Raw genomic sequence first — 21028 nt, 5'->3', positions numbered from 1 at the left:
GGGGCAGAAGCAAACTCTGTGGGTTTTCCTTCCCTATAAAATAGCCCGTTTGTTATGAGTTCAGGAAGCCACAGATGTGAGAATGTACTTAGTGTCCACAGGGCCTAGTCTGGCTCCTCCATTACAGTGCTAACTGTGACTTTGCAGTTTTAGAGTCGTGCTTTCCAAAAATGCAGCTCTAGTAAGATTCTTACTGCCTCGCAGTATTAATCTGTTTGAAATGGAAAGATTATATATGAATCAATCGCTATTTTACCAAGCATTGGTAAAGGCAAAAGGTGTGGCAATGGTTATTTGTTTTTACATTTTAATTATTTTTATATGATGCATGTGTCATTAAAAAAAAAACATTGTGTGGACTCTCGAGGAGGCCAGTGTAACTTTCAATAAATCAAACAGAAAATTTAGCAAACGCGAATAAGCCCAAAAGAAAAGGAAATATTTACGACAGTGGCACAGAAATAATGTGGTGCCCTGTTTATTTTTGCAAGGCAGGTTATAGATTTCTGATGCATTTTTGCTCTGCATGTGTGGGTATTTGTACACATGTGCGATTATATTAAAAAAGTAAAACAACCCCTTTCTTCTCCAGTGCCAATTTCCCGGGATCCCTTCTTATTTTCTTAAATCTCATGGGAGCATTCTGTGATTTTTAAATTGGCCTCTCTCGAGTCACTTCATTGAAGTCCATTTTGTTAATCCACTGACAATAAATACAGTGCCACCTATTTGTATTTGGAAGATAACGTCAAGCAGTGTTATCCCCGGATAGGGAAACCCCACTGAGAGAGTAGTAAGTTATGTGCATGTAGATGTGCACTGCCCCCACCAGCGCTGTGATGCTTCTTTAGATTACCAGGGCATGGGGGCCCATGGCTCAAACTGCCCGGACTGAAATATTCCGGGCATGTGCTTGGGTGTAGAAATTGGAATTTTCTCCTATTGGCAAAACGTTTGTTACCAGGTTATACTTCCTAAAACCTCCTGGTCAAAATGTATGGGATATGAAATTTGAACGTGAGAAAAATGCATGTGGGAAGTTAGTTCACGGTCACTATGGCCCAAAGTGGAAGTTTGCACCTGAAACAGATTAGCACCCAGGTTGTAATCAATCCTAAATATGTAGGATGTGTAGAGGTGATCCATCAATTGTGCTGTCTTCGGTGCATCCTCAGCCCCTAGATATAGCAAAATGGGTAGAGACCAACATTGTCACATCTTGGTGGATCTTAATAATTATAGCAATGCTCCTGTAAGCATCAACCTTCTGGACTGTGACACTTAGCCCATTCTTCAGAATATTTGTGTACAGAGAGGGATTTGTTTTTGTAACCCCCTCAGCCCAGCACTACCTTAATGACAGATGATTTTACTACCATATATATGTTTTGGGCACGGGAAACACCATGGCTTCTAGACAACCACTATTAAACAACCACATTTACAGCCACGACTGAGAACCTGAAACCATAAGATCCATATATCTCCTACGTTGTTCATCTTGGGGAAGAACATTTGAACTCTATCTAGCAGAATAATGAAGTCAATCTAGCAATTCACCATAGAGAAAGAACAATGCTATCAGAAAAATAATGTGATTTTTATTAAATTTCATGATGGACCATGAAGATAGGAATTTGTGAGTGCTACAAAGGGGCAAATAAAATAAGTACAAAGATGTTAATGTACATTAGCTAGAGATCACACAGGCAACCGCTTCAGACAAAAATCAGTACCAAATTTGCAAAGTTCATTTAAAAATTTGGCTTGGATTTACAACATATCTTAAAACACCAATTCCAGAAGGGGGCATACTGAGTCACTAAACAAGCAAGAGTCCCCTAACCCCCACTATTCTCCCTCCAGCACACACCCCAACCTAAAAATTTACAACTTGCATTTTAAAAACAATACACATCTATGAGTGCTTTTATTGCCTACCTAATCTTCACAAAACTTTAAGATCTTCAGAAAATAGGCCCAAATAACAGTCTAATTTATGATTGAGAGAGTGCTTGCAAATATAAGTGACCTTGATGTATTGAACTATTGTGTTTTTACATTGCATTCTGCCAAGGTGAACAGAAAATACACTCTGCTTGTGTTATGAGATTTAGTCTCAAGGTTTTTTTCTTCATTATAATGCCTTACAAGGTCTAGTGGTAGGGTAATGAGCCTCTGGCCGTCCAATATGCCAATAATCCGTTTAGTTTAATTAAAGCTCAGGTACTGATGGAGTACGCCTCGTGCTCTTGAAATGTCAGGTATAGCTGTCCTAGTGTTGATTTCAGTTTCAGGTGAAATATCCTTTCACCTGTTCAATCCATTTGCAGCCTGCGGTCTAGGAGCCGAATTCTTTGCACGCAGGTCCATCAACTGTTGTGAAATAAAGCCCCCATTGATCCGCAGTTCGAGGCATGCCACCTTTCCTGCCGCAGCCATTGGTATTTTTGACCATTCGATAGGGGACACCTGGACCTCGGCCGTCTCCGCTGTGGTTCACTGGTTTGATGTGAACGGCTTGCGCCACTGAATTCACATACGAATGAAGGAGTGAGTTCAAACTGAGGTCTTCAGTTTTAATTAAACAGCTGTACCTGGTCATGATAGAGTGTTTCACACTGGGTATGTTGAGTTCTCTGTTGAGTCATATAGATCCTGCAATATTCCAAGTTGCATCCTTTGGAAGATTATGGCATGTTAAAAGGCTAAAAATACTGAATTTGCTAGCAGCAGAGCACAAGCAGTGTATTTATGTTTAATGATAACTATATGGTATTTGGCCTTCTATCTCCCTTTAGTGTATACTTTCATTAATATAAAGTGATAAGCCATATCTTAAGTGTCTCAGATCGCCAATATCAATTAAAAAAATAAAATCCCTACGCCACTGCTTTTGTGATTTTGTAAACAATACACTGTGGCCCTCATTCTGACCTTGGCGGGCGGCGGAGGCCGCCCGCCAAAGTCCCGCCGTCAGATTACCGTTCCGCGGTCGAAAGACCGCGGCGGTAATTCTGACTTTCCCGCTGGGCTGGCGGGCGGTCGCCTTCAGACCGCCCGCCAGCCCAGCGGGAAAGAGGCTTCCACGATGAAGCCGGCTCGGAATCGAGCCGGCGGAGTGGAAGCTGTGCGACGGGTGCAGTTGCACCCGTCGCGTATTTCACTGTCTGCGAAGCAGACAGTGAAATACATGTAGGGGCCCTCTTACGGGGGCCCCTGCAATGCCCATGCCAGTGGCATGGGCACTGCAGGGGCCCCCAGGGGCCCCGCGACCCCCCCTACCGCCATCCGGATCCCGGCGGTCCGACCGCCGGGATCTGGATGGCGGTAGGGGGGGTCGGAATCCCCGCGGCGGTGCAGCAAGCTGCGCCGCCGCGGAGGATTCAATGGGGCGGCGGTACACTGGCGGGACCCCGCCAGTGGTGCCGGTCCGACCGCGGCTTTACCGCCGCGGTCGGAATCCCCATTGGAGCACCGCCGGCCTGTCGGCGGTGCTCCCGCGGTCCTCCGCCCTGGCGGTCAAAGACCGCCAGGGTCAGAATGACCACCTGTGTGTCAGTTGCAAAAGGAGACTCGGTATATGAACCTTTGAATTAAAAAACAAAGGGGCTGATTTAAGAGCCCCTACTGCCTCCTTGCGCCACATTAGCGTCATTTTTTTTAGGCTAATGTGGAACTACGAAGCCACAATCGCAGCGCCAAATTTACAAGGTAGTGCAGTGCATGTATGGTGGCACTTTGTAACCCGTTGCACTACGTTATGCCTGCGCCGGGCATAATGTATGCAAAGGGGGCACTCCCTATTAGCGGGGCCCGAAAAAATGGTGCAAAGAAATCCGATAGATTTCTTTGTGTCATTTATTTCAGCACTTTTAATGCCTGCTCAAAGCAGGCGTTAAAAGGAGGCATGCCATTGATTACAATGGGCCTCATTGGGCTTTGTAGGATTAGCGTCAACATTTTTTATGCTAACCCTGCAAAGCTCTGAACTAAGGTAAAAAATGTTGATGCTAGTTCCCCTAACTACTGCCATGGTGCGCCGTATCTTAGATACAGCACACACATGGTGGCATTCGGGGGGTCCAAAGGGTCACAAAAAAGGTGGCGCAGCACTAGGTGAAGCACCATTTTTCTTAAATCAGGGCCAAAGTGATAAAACCTACTTTTCTTTTTTTCATAAGTAACCATTTTAAAGCTATCCGTCTTTACAAAAGCATGGGGGTGGACAGGTGTTCTCCGTGCAGAAGCCTTTTTATTCACTACATTCAATTTCAATAATCAACATGCTGGCAAGAGTCAGCAAACTAATTCTTTTCACCTAAATAATCATTTTCATAGAAATAGAATCCAATCAAAAATACTAACAATGTCTATCTAACCTGAAAAAACACTTTCAATGGGCAGGTAATATCCGATACTGAATACTCGCTCTTCTTTAATTTGGAAGGGAGAGTACCTGCACTTCTCAACTCTGCAGCAGTACATTTATTGGGAGAGTACTGGCACTTCTTTAGAGGAAACAGGTACTCTGGTTAGTGAGTACCATCACGTCTATAGTTCTATTAAAGAACTGGCCTTAAAGTTTTGCCCTTCCTCTTTGCATTTTCAGCATTTTGCCTGGCACGTGTTTACCCTATAATTTGCTGCGATGGCCTAGGTAAGACAATGGCAGGCACAACTGAAGAAACACCCACCCAGTGCTTAATTGAGCCTGTCGCTTTTGGTGATCGGCACATATCCGACCCTGATCAAGAGCAAACAAAGGTCAAAGAAGGAGGAAGCAAACGATGGCAAACCCTCACACAAGGAGAAACCAGTATCCCTCAAGAGACAGCTAAAGGACCAGGAATTTCTTATAGTGGATTAAAGAGGCCTGAGAGGGATTCAAGACTACCATTTGGTGCACTGAAATTTAATACCACCAGACGCAGGCTTCTAAGCACAACTTTGGGCACCAGTACTCATTCTTTTACAAACTAAGCACTGTGTTCATCCATACTGCAGGCTTGAGAGGATTAAAATATTTCTGCAGCAGACATGAATATGTGACAGGAGTATCTCAATGCCCCATGAGTAAGCTTATGGCAAAAAAGAGTACACATGAACTAGCTTACACCAAGCCCTAGGCCTGCACCCCAACATAACTGAGAACATTGGTATCAGGAGCCTGACAGACCAGTCCTGACAGTGGGAAATTCAAAAGCAATGCTGAAGTGACATGCAAACCATTCAACTCTAGGTTTCATCCTGTAAAAGATGAGATTCGAACCATAGGGTTTTCACCTACCTAACTAATAAAATAGCAAGTAGAACAGGAGAAGTGAACGGTACTTCAGATGGTGGCCACAAGCAGCAGGGAATATCTTCCATCCCCTCATCTTTCTCCACATATCTCCCTGACTGAAAACAGAGACGTTAAAGAAGAAATCAATCTGGTATTTCAGAAAATTTCTAAGGATCAGAAAGGCCATTTCTGACTTTGTAAGTCTTTAGCACCCCAGCCATACCTGTCCCATAACGCTTCAGAACTTGACGACTTTGTGAAGCAGGAAAGGAGTACCCAAAGGACTCTAACAAGGGAGCTGCAGAGACGTTTTAAGGCATGGGCAAAGTGGGCATGTGGTCCCCTGAAAAAGTAAAGTTTCTCCTTATTTCACTTCTGTGTAATTCTATATTTCAGCCTTTAACGTATAATTCAATATTGTTAGCAACACAGGGATGAACTACCAAACAAGATCAGTAAAATTCCAAGCGTTTCCAAACAGATGCCCACAAAATATTTCTTGCATGTAGCCCCCACAATCTTTATGTTGGCACTGTAGGACTGAGAGAGAATTCACACGCTCTCAATCTTATCTGGCAAAATATTGCTGAAAACAATAGTTCTCTGTCCTGATATGAAGTTATAAAAGGGATGCATCCTCTGTCATTGAAGATCCTTTTAGACTCCCAAATATCCATCATCTTGGAACTGGAAGTACCAATAATAGGCATTCTAAAGGCCTTCCAGTGGTGTAACACAAAATGACGGAGCTCCATGCTGAATAGGCTGAGGGAACCCTGAGACGGCCATATCTTATAGATAATCATAAGCCTTGGGCTCAATGCGGCACTCCTGACATGTGAGGGCACTGCCATGATTCACGGGGCTGCAGGGCCTGTGTTACGCCCTGGGGGCCCTCATAGTTCACAACAAGCTACACCCACTCCAAAGCATACAGTACTAATTGTGTCAATAATTGAAAGTATCAGGAAGTTGCTGTTCTACATGCAGCATAGCCAGCTGTCGTCTCACTCTCGCCATCTGCAGAGGGTGAGCAAGCCAGCTGAGAGTTACATACAGAAAAAGATCTTGTTTAATGTTTGTCTTATGGACCGTTTTTTAATCTGATTGTGTTCTGATTGGTGTTCATTATTTCATGTGCATATTGCAGATGTGGGTGTTAATCTCTTTCCATGCAGGATGTCAAATGTATTTTATTGAGAGTTACAAAACATAGATTAGGGCGTGCCTATTTCCCTGCCAACACTTGAACCCTCAGGTACTATATTGTCACCATTTTACCCCAATTTAGCTACAGGCAACACAGTTGACCATAATACAACTTCAGTTTCCCTGCTGGTCATGCTCCTAATTGCATCCAGCTAGTGGTAGGCCCCTCTGTTTTAGACCACTATTTTGACCACTTCCGTTTAAAAAAATTGGGGCCTACGGCACAAATTCTTTGTTCTATCAGGCTAGTGCATTTAACTTTAAATACTAACTTTCCATGTGTGCTGCCGTTCTGTGTGGTCTTTGGCAGAGTAGTTACGCTGGTCCAGAAATACTAACAATGTAGTTATTTGAACTGTACAATGCCACAAGCATTGCTGAGAAACATTTAGCATACGGTTACAGTGTAAATACCAAGGCAGGATCAGATAAAAGTGTCAAGTGGCTACCCTAGTCTCGGGAGAGGAATAAATGTTGCCAGAAGTGAGTAGCAAACAACTAAGGGGAAACGGCTTTCAGTCGTTGCTTGCAACACGGAACTCGATTGTTTTCAGTACTGATCAGTGCCTTAATACTGGGCCCTTTTGGAAGCAGCTGGTTCCTGCTGTCTGTCTGACACAACATTGCATATTAATACACGTCTGCCCAGTTGCTATACAGCTCGTAGGAATCAGCTAAGAGTTAGTCAGCTCTGCCTTGTCAGAGTCCACATCTGCTATAGAAGTATGTCACCAAAGTCATCAGCGCCTGATTATTGAATTGCGTGCAAGCAATCCCTAAAGGATGTTTACTTGGACAGTTTCCGTTGTATTTACCCAGAAAAAAATCCTAAAGGTCTAAAGTCATTTACGCAAATGCCACCTGTTGCTCGCTTGTCATAACCAGGCACTGATACCAACAATCCAACATGTATGGTAATGATCTAAGTTTTCAGTAGTTCTAGAGCGAGCCATACCCAGGCAACAAACACAACCGTTGTCACTGACCCAGTAGGTGAGGCCTTGAGAGATAAGGTGTGCCTCGTCAAACAGGCGCTTCTTTTATCCATGGATTAGAGTAGGTACATGAACCCGGTTTTTAGTGGAAGGCCTATATCACTCCAAAGTAATAGGATAAATGTCTGGACGTATCGGATTGCCCGGTCCTCAGGCTTTTTTTCTAGATTTTTTTAAACCCATACCTTAGCTGTCCCAGAGTTCTCTGTAGTGTTTGCGATGTGCACACATCCACCCGCTGAAATAACTGCATGGACACGGTGGTTGGTTTTGCTCACTCATGGCCACGTGCAATTCCGGCAGGTTCGATCGCGCCACCTACTCCTCTCCTGTGCCCTCGTTCGCACCTTACTGGTTTCACCGTGGCTACGCCCTCTTTATTTATACTTAATGACCCCATGACCTTAGGGCAGACAACAATACTCTTCCTTACAGGTGTGACTACACAAAGTGCATCGAGACGCGCCCAAGGGAAACACCCCTGGCCGCGCCCCTCAGCACTTGGAGGTGTCTAGTGGCCAGTTACGTCACCGACCTGCGACACTACACTCTTGAACCCTGTGTGTAAGCCATGCACAGTACTCTGAAGGTGCTCTATATGTTACTGTCCTTTATATAGTATATGCTAGAGTACTCAAAACAGACCATGGAGTGTGGGAAAGAGTTTAGCAAATCAACATTAAATTGAACCCTCGTGAAACAATGTCCCATGCAACAAAATCACGTATATTTTTGTTAAACTTTATTTAAGCCCATAATTTCATTGTTTTATTCATGTAACCCGCCTTTGCCTATCCGAGTACCTACCGTTTTTGTTTTCTCCGACCTTCCCTATACAACTTCTGTTTCTACATCAATTGATTATCAAAATAGTTTTCTAAATTCCTCAGCAGTCAAGCTACCTGTGAGTAGCACTCCTATGAGTAAACTCATGTATGCAGCCCAGTCTACTAAAATTAGATGCTTTTACTCGCTTGTATTAATATATGTATTGCGACATTGAAAAGCATATATTCGAGATGAAAATGTCTGTATTTTCAAAACCAATAACTTGCAAAGTATATTTAAATGTAATATCTTAATGAATAACCCTGCAGCATTTGGGGACCAATTACTAATATCATTACCTTGCTATTATTACCTTGGTGCGAGGCTGCTGTTATGTATTGTCCTTGTACAGACTTTCCAAACTGACAAAGCTTGCACTGTGGTGATCACAGATGGCAATCTTGCATACTGTGGTCACTAATGTAATCTTGTTTGATACTTAAACACTAATAACGCTAGTAGCTCAGGATGATTTTCATTGAACATAAGTAGCTTTTAATAATGAAAAGGTTGGCAACCCATGTTTTGGAGACAGGAGTGAGCCAAGATCTTCAATATTCCGTGGGATGCAAGCGTTCACACATTGTGCCCTGTTTATGCGTTTGTGTTGCAGAGTATTGTATACAGAAATATTGGTCTGCATAAATAGTGGGTTCTAAATATACTTTTCAAACCTATTGTTCCATTGCAGGTACAGTTTCTATTACAAGCTCCAATTGGGTGATATTTACGAGGTCTTGACATTCTGGTATGACAGGATTTGGGTGAGTTCGTGTACAGCATTTTGCACCAAGTGAACACGGGCAATTGCATAATGTAAGATTATAGAAGCACCCTGCAGAAAGTGATGGAGGGCCCCTGAGACACTCATTCCTCACTGATATGCATAGAACAAATGCTAAGTAGGGGCCCCTGGAGGGCGTGGCCGTCCTACACCGCAAGAGCTGCAGGGGTCTGCTGTAAGCCCCTTGAACGTGGCACCATTATATTTGCATCAAATAACAAATCTTCCTGGACAGGGTCTCAAACCAAATAAAAATCATTGCAAAAACATATCTGTTTGCATCTAGACACACATGTCATTAACATAGAACACTTAAAATATCCCAGAAATCTAAGGGCGCATGTGACAGTATTATACTTCTGCCTTCTGCCATTAAAGGTTGAAGAGTGGTTCTCTTCAATGGGTTAGCTTCGGATTTATAATACTGAACATGTGCTTGATCTTAGCTGGGAAAAGAATCCCCTTTAGAATGAGGGAGACAGCATGTTGATAAAAAATAAATATTTTACAACAAGAATCATTTCTATATTGGTAATTTCAGGAACAGCGTACTTCCAGCCTTGCACTCGGTGGACATTCTACATTTTAAATGCAGTTGTAGGAATCTACACTAAACCGAAGGTCTGTGGGAAAGTACAGTGCATACATCGATCAGTAACTGTGTCTTTATACAGAAAAAACCTTGTGATTTCGAGACAGAGGCCACGTTGTTTTTTTATGACGGTCTTTTTTTAAGTTTGATTATCTGACAGAGCTGTTTCAGATACAACGACGTTGGACTTACACTGCAGCTCGACAAAATATATACTTTTTGTTGGTATATGTTCAGCTGTGTGTCAGAAACCAGGAGGGACGCTGATGAGGTGCCCATTTTATGGTTAATCCATGTGACTTTAATATGAAAAAACTAGGGAGGTTTTCAGAGAGCTGAATTTAAAGTCCTCGTTGTATATTTGTTCTGTCATGTGACTGACTATAAGTGGAAACAAACATCAGCTGATCTTCTTGCAGAATTTTTCCAGTGAACACTTGAAGGACATGCTGATGGCCAGCACACTGAACAGGAATTTACTGTGCCTTATGCAGTTCATCACCAGTACACAAAAGGCATGGTGGCTGCAGACTGTGACTTCATAACACCACTCATCATCCACCGTGGTTGATGCCCTTGAATAGCCTGATACAATTAATAAGAAACCCTGAGGGGGTCTGCTCATATGTGAAGCATATCAGACTTATGATTGGTCCATTGCATCAGGACTTTGTGAATGTTGTGGTTTTGGTGTTGCACTGCTCCTGCATTCATCACACACAAGCAGACCAACATGTTTTAAAGACATAAGTGGAAGATTATTTATCGTAGATAATGAACAATGACACAGGCCTCTTATACTTTTATGTTAAGTAGGAATGGATCGAATTGGAAGAACTTTGTTTTGAAACCTCGATAGGAATATGTGTATTACCTGAATATACTCGTCTCTGGGGCACCTATTTATTTGTCAGTGGGGTCCTTGCATGCAATACATGGCAGGATTCTGAATACATGATCAACAGTACCAGCGGTTAATAAACTACTCAATGGGCCAGCCTCACTGCGGTGCAGGGGGGAAGGGTATGTGTGCGTGTGGGTGCGCGCTCGCATGTGTGTGCGTGAGAGAGAATTTGCAGCCACAGTGTGCCACAGTACATGTCTGTCAGTGCGTGGATGAGGGCAGGTGTGCATATGTTGAGAGTTACTGGGCCTCTGATGGGTAAACCTAAAAAGTTACATATTCAGACAATACCTAATCTAGTACTTTTCTATCAGAGCTAATCACCTTACCTTGTTACAGAGTAACTGATTATTCAAACGTCCCTGTTTTTTCTTATCATTTTTGGCAATTTGTGTAATTCTAAAATGAAATCAAATGAAAAATGAAATATTATGTTACTTGTAAAGCATTTATCCAGGAACTAAACTAAACTAAAACAAAATAAATAAATATCATAAACACATCTGAAGTTGGCAACTAGTGAGCGAGGCATATTTGGCAGCACCCTGGCAAAGTATCTATTTGTGAAAAAAAGACTTCCCTCAACTGAAGACTTCCATACGCTAGCCCCTTTTTTGGTACACGCATACAAGTGTTTTTCTTCACATTGGGGATACCCATCACCAGTGAGCAACTTTACTTCATGTACATATACTTTAAGCAAACTTTCTGTGCATTTATTTACACAAGTAAACATTGAGCGGGCGCAAATGGCTTTTCATTATCATCCTGAAAATGAGAAAAAACATCATGTGTTTATGTTGTGAAAAAATCATAGAAGACACAAGAGTATATCCGATTTCAATTAATTTGTCTGTCCCTTTGGGTGGTTTGGGCACATGTGTTAAATAAAGCATGACTTTTAGACACCGAAAGCATAATATTTTGTGCAAATTAAACATTCATAGAATCCCACAACTTGATCAATTTTCAGAAAAATCATCTCTTTTTCGTGACAGTATGCCATTCTGCCCCAAGTATTGTGATTCATCTACTAAAACGGACTCAATGGCTCTGCTAGTGGACAGACAGACCACGCCGCTCTGTCATCACTTCGGCAGACAACTCTTACTTAAGGTATTTGCCACGCTTGCTGCTGTGCAGTAAAAAAACAAATAATATAGCAAGTTACTATCCGTGACTGCGCAATTTGCATTTTTGGCAACCAAGTTAGCATGGAACAATTTCTGGTGGGCAGACATTTTTTCTTGAGTGAGCCTTCATCGTAAACTGATTCCCTGCTGTTATTTTGCCCCAGCTGTTGCAAGAAATAGACATTATTGAGAAGACTGTTTCAGCGCGGGGTCATGTGCGAAGCTAGACATATGAGGGCCAGTCACGGTTCACTGCGCAGGCAATGCGCCAAAACACTGCAAATCTTATGCATCCCAAGTGCAGTATATAACATTACGGTGCTCCGCGTGACATGCAGATATTCAGAAAAGGATGCGAGCAGCAATCCAGGGCTTAGTATGAGTTGTGGCATCTTTGAGACAGCGGCCCGGTGTATGATAACTTGTATGTAATGGAGTACTCGCAGGCGTAGTTTACTATTAGTTTGTGTGGGTGCTTACTGTGCGTTAATCCCCTTCCCAGTGTAAAATGTATTTAGCACCATAAAGCCAATGCAAGCAGAGCACCGAATCACTCTGAGTCATGTACCAACAAACTGCTAATAATGAACACAAGGGGCTCCTAATGAGTCGTCAGTAGCACAAACACCCCCAGAATTTCACTCAAAGCCAGATCTACTGAAGTAGCACAACCTTACTCTACCTGAAATCTTCGCACCAGATAAAGCCAGACACAAACAACTGGAATATCGCATGCTATTCCTGCACGTACCTTTTACAATTTACACACATTTGAACATTTTATGCAGCTTACATTTGGACAGTTGCAGCATAGACGTTTCTACTGAAAATTGGCTCTCCAGTTGAAATGTCACACAAAACCCACTGATTCAGCTTTGCACAATGGAGCAACTCTTTGAATAATGTGAAGAAAGCTTTTTTGGTAAGCATGGGTGATGAAATTATTGGCACAGGACCTCTTTGCAAACATGGCTCTGCACAATTTTACCGCAGCGCTGTGCTGCATGCCTTTTAGTAAATCTGGGCTGAGGTGTCTCAAATACTATGCAATATTAAATTATGGTGCCTCTAAAATGAACCAGGAAGTACATCTTAAGAGACTAAAACGTACCTGTTTATTTAAAATCCTAAAATCCTACCAGGATAAATAGGCAATACCAAGGACGTGAGCATGGCCTCGGTCGCCTAAATTACTAATTATCTGATGTACACGTTTTGTCTTTTCTTGGGCGGTATTTTTATAGTTGTTTTTATTTCAGGCATGTTCTTTACTTTTGATCATAAGAAATGATAACTCAACGTTTACATTTTCCTCCAGTACAAAACTAAGAGTTGTAATGTGTATTGCATTTTAAAATGTGGGGGCTGTTTAAGTGAAAAAATATAGGGCAATATTAACAATCAATCAGGAATTTGTAATGCGCACTACCCACTACTCACCTATGAGGGTCTCAAGGTGCTGAGGGGGGGAGGAGGAGGAGGGGTGCACCTGCTACTGCTCGAACAGCCAGGTCTTGAGAAGTTTCCTGAAGGTAAGGAGGTCTTTGGTCAGGCACAGGTGGGAGGGAAGAGTGTTCCACAGAACTCTCAACATTTCTCCCTCCAACCTACTTCTTCTCAGGACCAACAAACTTTATTAAGCACAATATCTCAGAGTAGACAATTCATGGAAGTACCCAGCTAAGTGGACTATGATTATCAAAAAATGCCACAAAGAATATTGCAGAGCAGCTCAAAGCTGCCACCTTACTAAAACCACAAACAGCGTGCCTCTCTCTCGCATTTCTTCATACATCAACTGAGCGCTGCCTCATATAACCCGATAATCACACCTTTGTAATTATCAAACAAGGCATGGATACACGTCGTACACAGGGCACCCAGACAAAGACAACACACTCCCAAATACACATACTTCATGGCGTTGCATGCTGCCCATGTAGGCAAGAGCTTCAGCACCCTACATCAGGGTAGTATGCACTTATAACCACTGGAATACAATAAAAAAAGGTATGATAGGTTTGTGTTTATTTACACAAACCCAGCCAAAGTAGCTACTTATTTCTGAGCCAATATTAGCTGAATCCTTGCTGGCCCGGCATGTCTGAAGGTGAAGTACTATCCTGGTTGTATGACATTTCCAGACAGATGATAATTGGAAACTCCAGATAAAGGAAGATGTGTTCCAGAAAATTGCTGCTTGAACAGAGAATGATTCTCCACCTGTACACACCTTTCAAACTTTAGGAACCACTAGGAACAGGTATCATCAAAATCCCAGTTGACAGCACTGAGTGTATTTCACAAATTCTGCACCAGGAATGTGATGCACATTTGATAACAGGGATGTTATAATATGTAGAATTTTAAGATCACAAACAAGCACCAAAACTGGCATCTCTTTGCTGCTACTACATAACTTTACATGGAAAAATGCATGCCCCTACCCCTTCTCTGTGCTGTTTCTCTCCTGACATCTGCCATCTCAGTCTGGATACTCCTAATAAAGACAAATCCTTTCTAATCTCATATTTTATATGTAAAGCTATTATCTCTGGGTTTATAGTGCTATTCAAGAAAAATTAAGAGTACTCCAAAGAAAGATAAAGCTATGATTTAGGCTTTCTGAAAATGCAGAAGATGCTATGTGTATAGGAGCAATCTGAGAGGCCATTCCACAAGGTGGTTCTCAAGGTCGCGATGGTTTGGTCTTCCCTTTGGGAGAGGTGAAAATGGAATACTGACCAGTTTTGTGGCTGTAGATTGCAAACTCCCAGTTGATTCACTGTTTCAGAAACCAGTACCCCATGTCCTCTTTTATTCGATAAATAATGCACAGATAATACATCATTTCTTAAACCTAATAATAATTGAGATGTGTGACCTTAAGGGCAGAATGCTGGCTCCACAATCTGCAGGCACCGAAGAGCTTAGGTCTTGCCCACCAAACAGCTGTCTGAAGGTGAAAGGTTTTTGTGGACTATACAAAAACATAAAATGGGTTTGTAGTCCGCACATTGCTTATCATTGGTGCCTTGTCACTATCATTTGTTTGCTTCTTAGTTGATGTCCTCCCTTTCTTTTCATGTGTTTGTCCCTCCCCTGGAGCATAGCTCCTTTACCGTCCTTTTGATTAGATGACTTGTATTCTCCCCTTGTCCCACTGCTCACATTCGGGAACCTACCTTTTTGTTCCAGCACTCCAAGAGGGTGCACACGTTTTCTAGTTCTCGCCCTTGTGTGCCTCTCCCTCATCAGGTATCTCCCCATCTTCACTCTATATTGCTTTCTCATCCCTCCTCCTCAGCTTGTCAATTGTATTCACTATCCCTCCCTGGTATTCTTTATGTTTTTTTTGTCCCTGCCTGGACCCAGAATCAAGTGCCTCCATTTCTCACTCGCTCCCCACAAACTCCCAATGCTCCCCCCACATGCATTCCTCTGTTGGGCCTCTATCACCTTCCACTCCTTTGTTTTTTTTATTTATTTTACTATTATTTTCAGTGAGCCTGTCATCTTTCATTTATTTCCATGCTTCTCTACAGTGCAAAGACATGGATGGTGGCCTGCTGTCCCTTTCATGCCACTATTCCTGTATTTGTAGCCAATCACACGAAGCCACATAATGTTACCAACCAAATTAATATTCATTAGGCAGGCCTTTCTGCAACCGCCTGTGAATGGTGATTTTGCAACACTGCCTATAAGTACATATATCATTTCACAAATTCAGAGTGTGTTCACAAAAAGCCAGAGAGTAACTTGTGATGCAGCTGTTTGTGCCATCTTGCAGTTGAAAACATGCTCTTGTTTTTTGATTGGGACTCATTGGATTGTATCGGATGATATTTCACATCAGGTTTATGGCAGCATGTCATACTGCAAGGCAATATTGAAGGCGATCTGTCCTTTGAGTGATCCCTGCACAAAATGATTTTTGTCTGTTTATCTATTGCATGTGTGCACACATCCAGTATTCAATTTGAGACCCGTGGTTTTTAAATCACTCTGTTTTGGAGGACGATGCTTTTAAGCTTTGTGATAATTTAGCTCCAATTCAAATTGTTTGATGTTAGATATACCAGGCTAGTCAGAAATAAGTTAAATAACAATGATATCAGTGTGGGAATATTTGCTCGTAAACTTAGGGGCATATTTATACTCTGTTTGTGCCGGAATTGCGTCGTTTTCTTTTGACGCAATTCCGACGCAAAACTAACTCCATATTTATACTTTGGCGTTAGACGCGTCTAGCGCCAAAGTCCATGGAGTTTGCGTCATTTTTTAGCGTGGACACCTACTTTGCGTTAATGATATGCAAGGTAGGCATTCCCGTCTAAAAAATTGACTCCGAGGCATGTGTGCCGTATTTACACTCCCGGGCAAAATTCACACCCGGGAGTGGGCGGGTCAAAAAAAATGACGTACGGACGCTTTTGCGCCGTTTTTTAGCGCCTGGTCAAGGCAGGCGTTAAGGGACCTGTGGGCTCGGAAGGAGCCCAGAGGTGCCCTCCCATGCCCCCTGGGACACCCCCTGTCACCCTTGCCCACCCCAGGAGGAAACCCAAGGCTGGAGGGACCCATCCCAGGGACATTAAGGTAAGTTCCGGTAAGTATTATTATTTTTTTTTGTGGCATAGGGGGGCCTGATTTGTGCCCCCCTACATGCCACTATGCCCAATGACCATGCCCAGGGGACAGAAGTCTCCTGGGCATGGCCATTGGGCAAGGGGGCATGACTCCTGTCTTTGCTAAGACAGGAGTCATTTCTATGGGGGTTGGGAGTCGGAAAAAATGGCGCAAATCGGGTTGAGGCAAAAAATGTGCCTCAGCCTGACTTGCCCCATTTTTTGGCGCCCAAGCTCCATATTCCCCTACGCCGGCGCTGCCTGGTGTACGTCGTTTTTTTCCACGCACACCAGGCAGCGCCGGCGGCTAACGCCGGCTAACGTCATTGATTAAATACGGCGCCCGCATGGCGCTTCAGAATGGCGTTAGCCGGCGCTAATTTATTTGACGCAAAACTGCGTTAGCGCAGTTTTGCGTCAAAAAGTATAAATATGGCCCTTAATGTTCTGGCTCTTTGCCTTGCACAGACCATTACGAAGCGAACTGCTCTTTGGTGTCTTAGAATTCTGAAGTGACTATCGCTGAACACACGCGATCCACAAAGAGGAAGGAAGACAGACTTTGACAGACAGCACTTCTTCTCGGTCAGTTTAACAGGACGATGACAAGGAACCCGGTTAAACATATAGAGCAGTTATTTTTCAAAATGTTTTTGCTTCTCCTTTTTTAGGGTCGAGCCTGTGAGGATATGCGCTAGCTCTTATATACACAAAGGCTTTGGAGCCCACTCAACGTTTACCATTTGCATCACTTTTCTTTGCGGCCAACTTAATTGGCTAGAGCAGCGTAAACGTCACTTACAAAGTTTGCCGTGGAGCAGGGATCCAACCAAAAAGAACAGATGATGGACGGAATACTGAACAATGCAAACATTCACACCTAGTTAAACATCTGGGTTTAATTCATTGTTTTTTGCTCACCATGCCATTCCAGTTTGGACCTGCCATATGGAAATCAGTATTGACCCCACTCCCTATGGGAGCAGTCCAGCCCGAACTGCCAGGCCAGGACAGGGACTGCAAACAAGCATCCTGGGGCTGGTTTCGGGGTATCACCAGGCTTGCTTGAATCCAGTGGGCAAGTGAGCACAGGACCCACGTCTGGGCATGCCCTTCCCACTTAAGGTGACAAAAGCAAAAATAACAGATGATGGACGAAATGCTGAACAATGCAAACATTTACCCCCAGTCACAAACATCTGGGATTAATCCATCGGTTGTCTGGGTCAAAACTGGGGTGGTGTGATGGGCAAAAAAACGATTGACATAAACAGTCAATAATGGCCCTTTATTATTTCTAGGTGTTGTGCATAATGAGGCACACATAGAAGTAGCAAAACATCATTATTTAATGACTGTTTATGTGTAGGAAGGGACACCTTCCTACACATAAACAATCATTAGTGGTGTTTTGCTATTTCTATGTGTGCTGCAGAATGCAGCGCACATAGAAAAAGCAAAAACAAGGAGAAATAAAAGTATTTATCCTCATTGCGCCACTCTAATGCCACCCCTAGGGTGGTGTTAGTTTTTGGCGGTGCCTCGGATTTAAGATCGCTCGTAAATCTGGGGCAGTGTCAAAACCAATGTTGCGTGGAAAAGCACACAGCAACACCTATTGTTCGCCCCTCTGTTGCAGAATAACTGTCTCGGGGGCATATTTACAAGCAGGTGTTAAGCCATGCCAAGTGAAATTCATATTGCTTGTAGAAAATGTTAGTCAAAATGCAACAGTATAATGTACAAGGTCGTTCTAACCGGTGAAGACAATGGAGCTACTGACCAAAAGATGTGCAAAGAATTACAGAAGGATGAAATCATACCGGACGTGCTACCTCCGAAGACGTCAATTACATGAACCAATAAAATGTCTGTAAAATAATATGGGGTGAAAGATTAATGACATAATCTATTTTCTAATAGGGTGAAGATAGTGGGGTATAACCATAAGCCAATTAATTTTAGGGAAATGTACTACGAAAAAGGGATAAAAACCCAAGACACAGGGAGCCATTTAGGTGGGTTAGGGAATGCTACTGATTTTATCTAGAAACTTTGTCACTCTGTTTGGTGACTTTGCTGATTTTACTTAGAACCATCCTCTTCCTTAGATTGCCCATTTGCACTTTGCCTCCTTATGAGGGAAGTGCCACTTTATGTGCACCAGAGCTGAGTTTTGACTGATGGCGAATCAACTGATGTCCTGAAGACGAAGACTGAACCTGAGTGCTGACCTAAACCTTGGAGGGTAACTATGACAATACAATTGTGATTTGCCTGTTTGCTTTTCCTTTCTAGGTACCAACTGCTTACTTTTGACATAGACCTTGGCTAGATGTTTTCTAAATTGGTCTCCTGAATTGTTTTGCATGAAGCCCAACATGCCAATGCTAATCGGTGGTTAGGATAGGTGTTCACTAAACTGATGCAAATAGACAAACAACTGAATCTATGCTTTGTCGAACTGACGCGTTAACGACACTCTGCTAAAGTTGATCTATGTTCATGCCATGTTATGCTCTGATGTTTGTGATTTTTGCCTTAATGGAATCTTATCAGAGTTGCCATATTGTGACTATGCTATTGTGTTTCTTGGTTTTTAGATTAACGCATCTGCTTTTAGAATTGTAACTAATAGGGAATAAAACTTGAAAAATTCTACTAAACCAGTGTGGTTATTCATGACTGCAAGGTCATGGTAGTGTCTTGAGTTGATTAATGTCTTTGACTAAAGTGAAATGCATTGTGGTAATAAATATTGATGACATTATTGATATATTGATTGACATATTGATTAGCTATCTCGTCATAATTGGGTCAGAAGATTCATTGGCCTAAAACGAGTCCTGATGTGTAATAAATTATCATCAAGGGACGCATTAACAATGGTAACCATGACGAGAAGAGGAGAGACTGTGACCTGAAATATATCTCAATTCAAACGATTCTCGGCGGCTGCCCAGTCGACGTGGAACAGTGGAGGTTCCGCAACACCCGAGGATTCCAGTGACCCAGAAGATAATCACCCCGTACCGGCACACCCGGATCGACGGAGTGCCCGACGGTGGTAGGCGCGAATGCCAGCCCGCAGACAGTGCTGGGTCCCTCACAGTCTGAGCTACCAAACACAAGCGGGGAACCACAACAACCAGCTGGGAGGTCCGGAGGTGGGCGATACCATGTATGGCATAACCCCAGCCCTTCTAGACACTATGCTGATTTTGTATCTGACTGATGCGGCCGGCTAAGGACATCCCCGAACTGATACATCCCATGTTTTGTGTTTTGTGTGTCTTGGCATTCTTGTACCGCTTCCCCCCTAAATATATATATATATATATATATATATATATATACGTATATATATATATATATATATATATATATATATATATATATCGCCCTGAGTTTTGTTTGTTTACCTCCAGTTGGAGGAGTGCAGTATCGGCCCTCGGCAGGGACAGCCCACCCAACACCGGTTGTGCAGGGGTTTTACCTCAGTATACCCCTCATGGGTGGGCCAAAGGACGGCGCCCAGGCATGATGTATCCGAGGGTTTAAAGGCAATGAGGGAGGCACGAAAGTCATCCTTTTTTGCGGAGACCAGACTAAGAATAAAGTGCATGCCCCTATCTGCGGCTCTGCGTCATTATTTCTGCTGCCACCCGCCTACCTGACAGGGCACACACTCAGACCCTCTGGCAGACGTAGGCATTTAACAATGTTAAATAATACGTGGGTCACATAAGATCCACACATGAGTTCTGTACAGTCCGTAGGGTTGCAGTGTATTGGACGCAGTAAAGCTTGCGTGCGCTTCTCGAGTGTGACTTTCGCAGCCGCTGAAGATGCGCCAGCGCTGTGCACTGCAACAGGTGGATGCAGCTGACCTGTCACCTTCCTCTTAACCATCTGGTATCTTGTTTTGAACAAGAACCGACCTTGAATCATAATGGTTGGAGGACAAACCCTAGAGCTCACTGCACAACGTTGCCCTATCCCCCATCCCCAACATACTCCAGTTCCCGCTGGGACGAACAAGGCTTTGTATCAGTGAAACTCTGCCCAAATATCCGAGGATGCTACACTTACAGGCAGAACCGCTTTTAGCATGCTTATGTTCAGTGACTTCATACATATTTTTCAGGCACAATATGAAAAACGGATGCTGAAACCACAAATTAGAACATACATCTTACAAGAGCCCATGTTCTATGACTTTTTTATTTCACCTGCTAGAGAGTCAAATGTGGTATCTCATGTATTCTATAGTTAAATGTTAAAATGAACACTTTAACGGAGCAAGCATGGTTACTGCATACACAAATGGTAACCACACAGTAATCAGATTTCTTGCAACTCATTGTCACTGTGTGCATGACTTGAAACAACTTTTTGTTACAGTGGCAACAACAAACATTGCGCGTTTTTATAAATATATATTCTCACAACACAACAGATATTTGAGCAGATACTCTAGTACAAGTTCTTAGTATTTTGGTGCTCTCTAACGGTCCTGCACCAAACAGTCCAAACATTTTTAACAGGTCAACATTTTTATGCCTCGTTTTGTGAATACTGAGTAAGGCAGTTAATAGGTTTTGGCACTGGTGTAACAAAGGCCCTCGCAGACACTGCAGTGCGGGGGACGGCGGAAGCGCGAGCTTC

The 21028-nt window shown here is 43.0% G+C and overlaps 1 protein-coding gene across 2 annotated transcripts in view; it reads right to left on the bottom strand.

Annotated features, from left to right (window-relative positions):
- CHST3 (carbohydrate sulfotransferase 3) overlaps window positions 1–21028 on the bottom strand; it is a 348039-nt gene that overhangs the window by 237287 nt on the left and 89724 nt on the right. Inside the window, exon 2 of one of the 2 annotated variants that reach the window (XM_069240558.1) lies at window positions 10929–10998. The exons of the other annotated variant lie outside the window; for it this stretch is intronic. The gene's annotated coding sequence lies outside the window, so the exon portion shown is untranslated. The remainder of the gene's footprint in view (window positions 1–10928; window positions 10999–21028) is intronic. 2 annotated transcript variants of the gene reach the window in all.

Source organism: Pleurodeles waltl, chromosome 6 (assembly GCF_031143425.1).
Source record: "Pleurodeles waltl isolate 20211129_DDA chromosome 6, aPleWal1.hap1.20221129, whole genome shotgun sequence".
Lineage (NCBI taxonomy): Eukaryota > Metazoa > Chordata > Amphibia > Caudata > Salamandridae > Pleurodeles > Pleurodeles waltl.
This window is presented reverse-complemented; position numbering and strand designations above follow the sequence as displayed.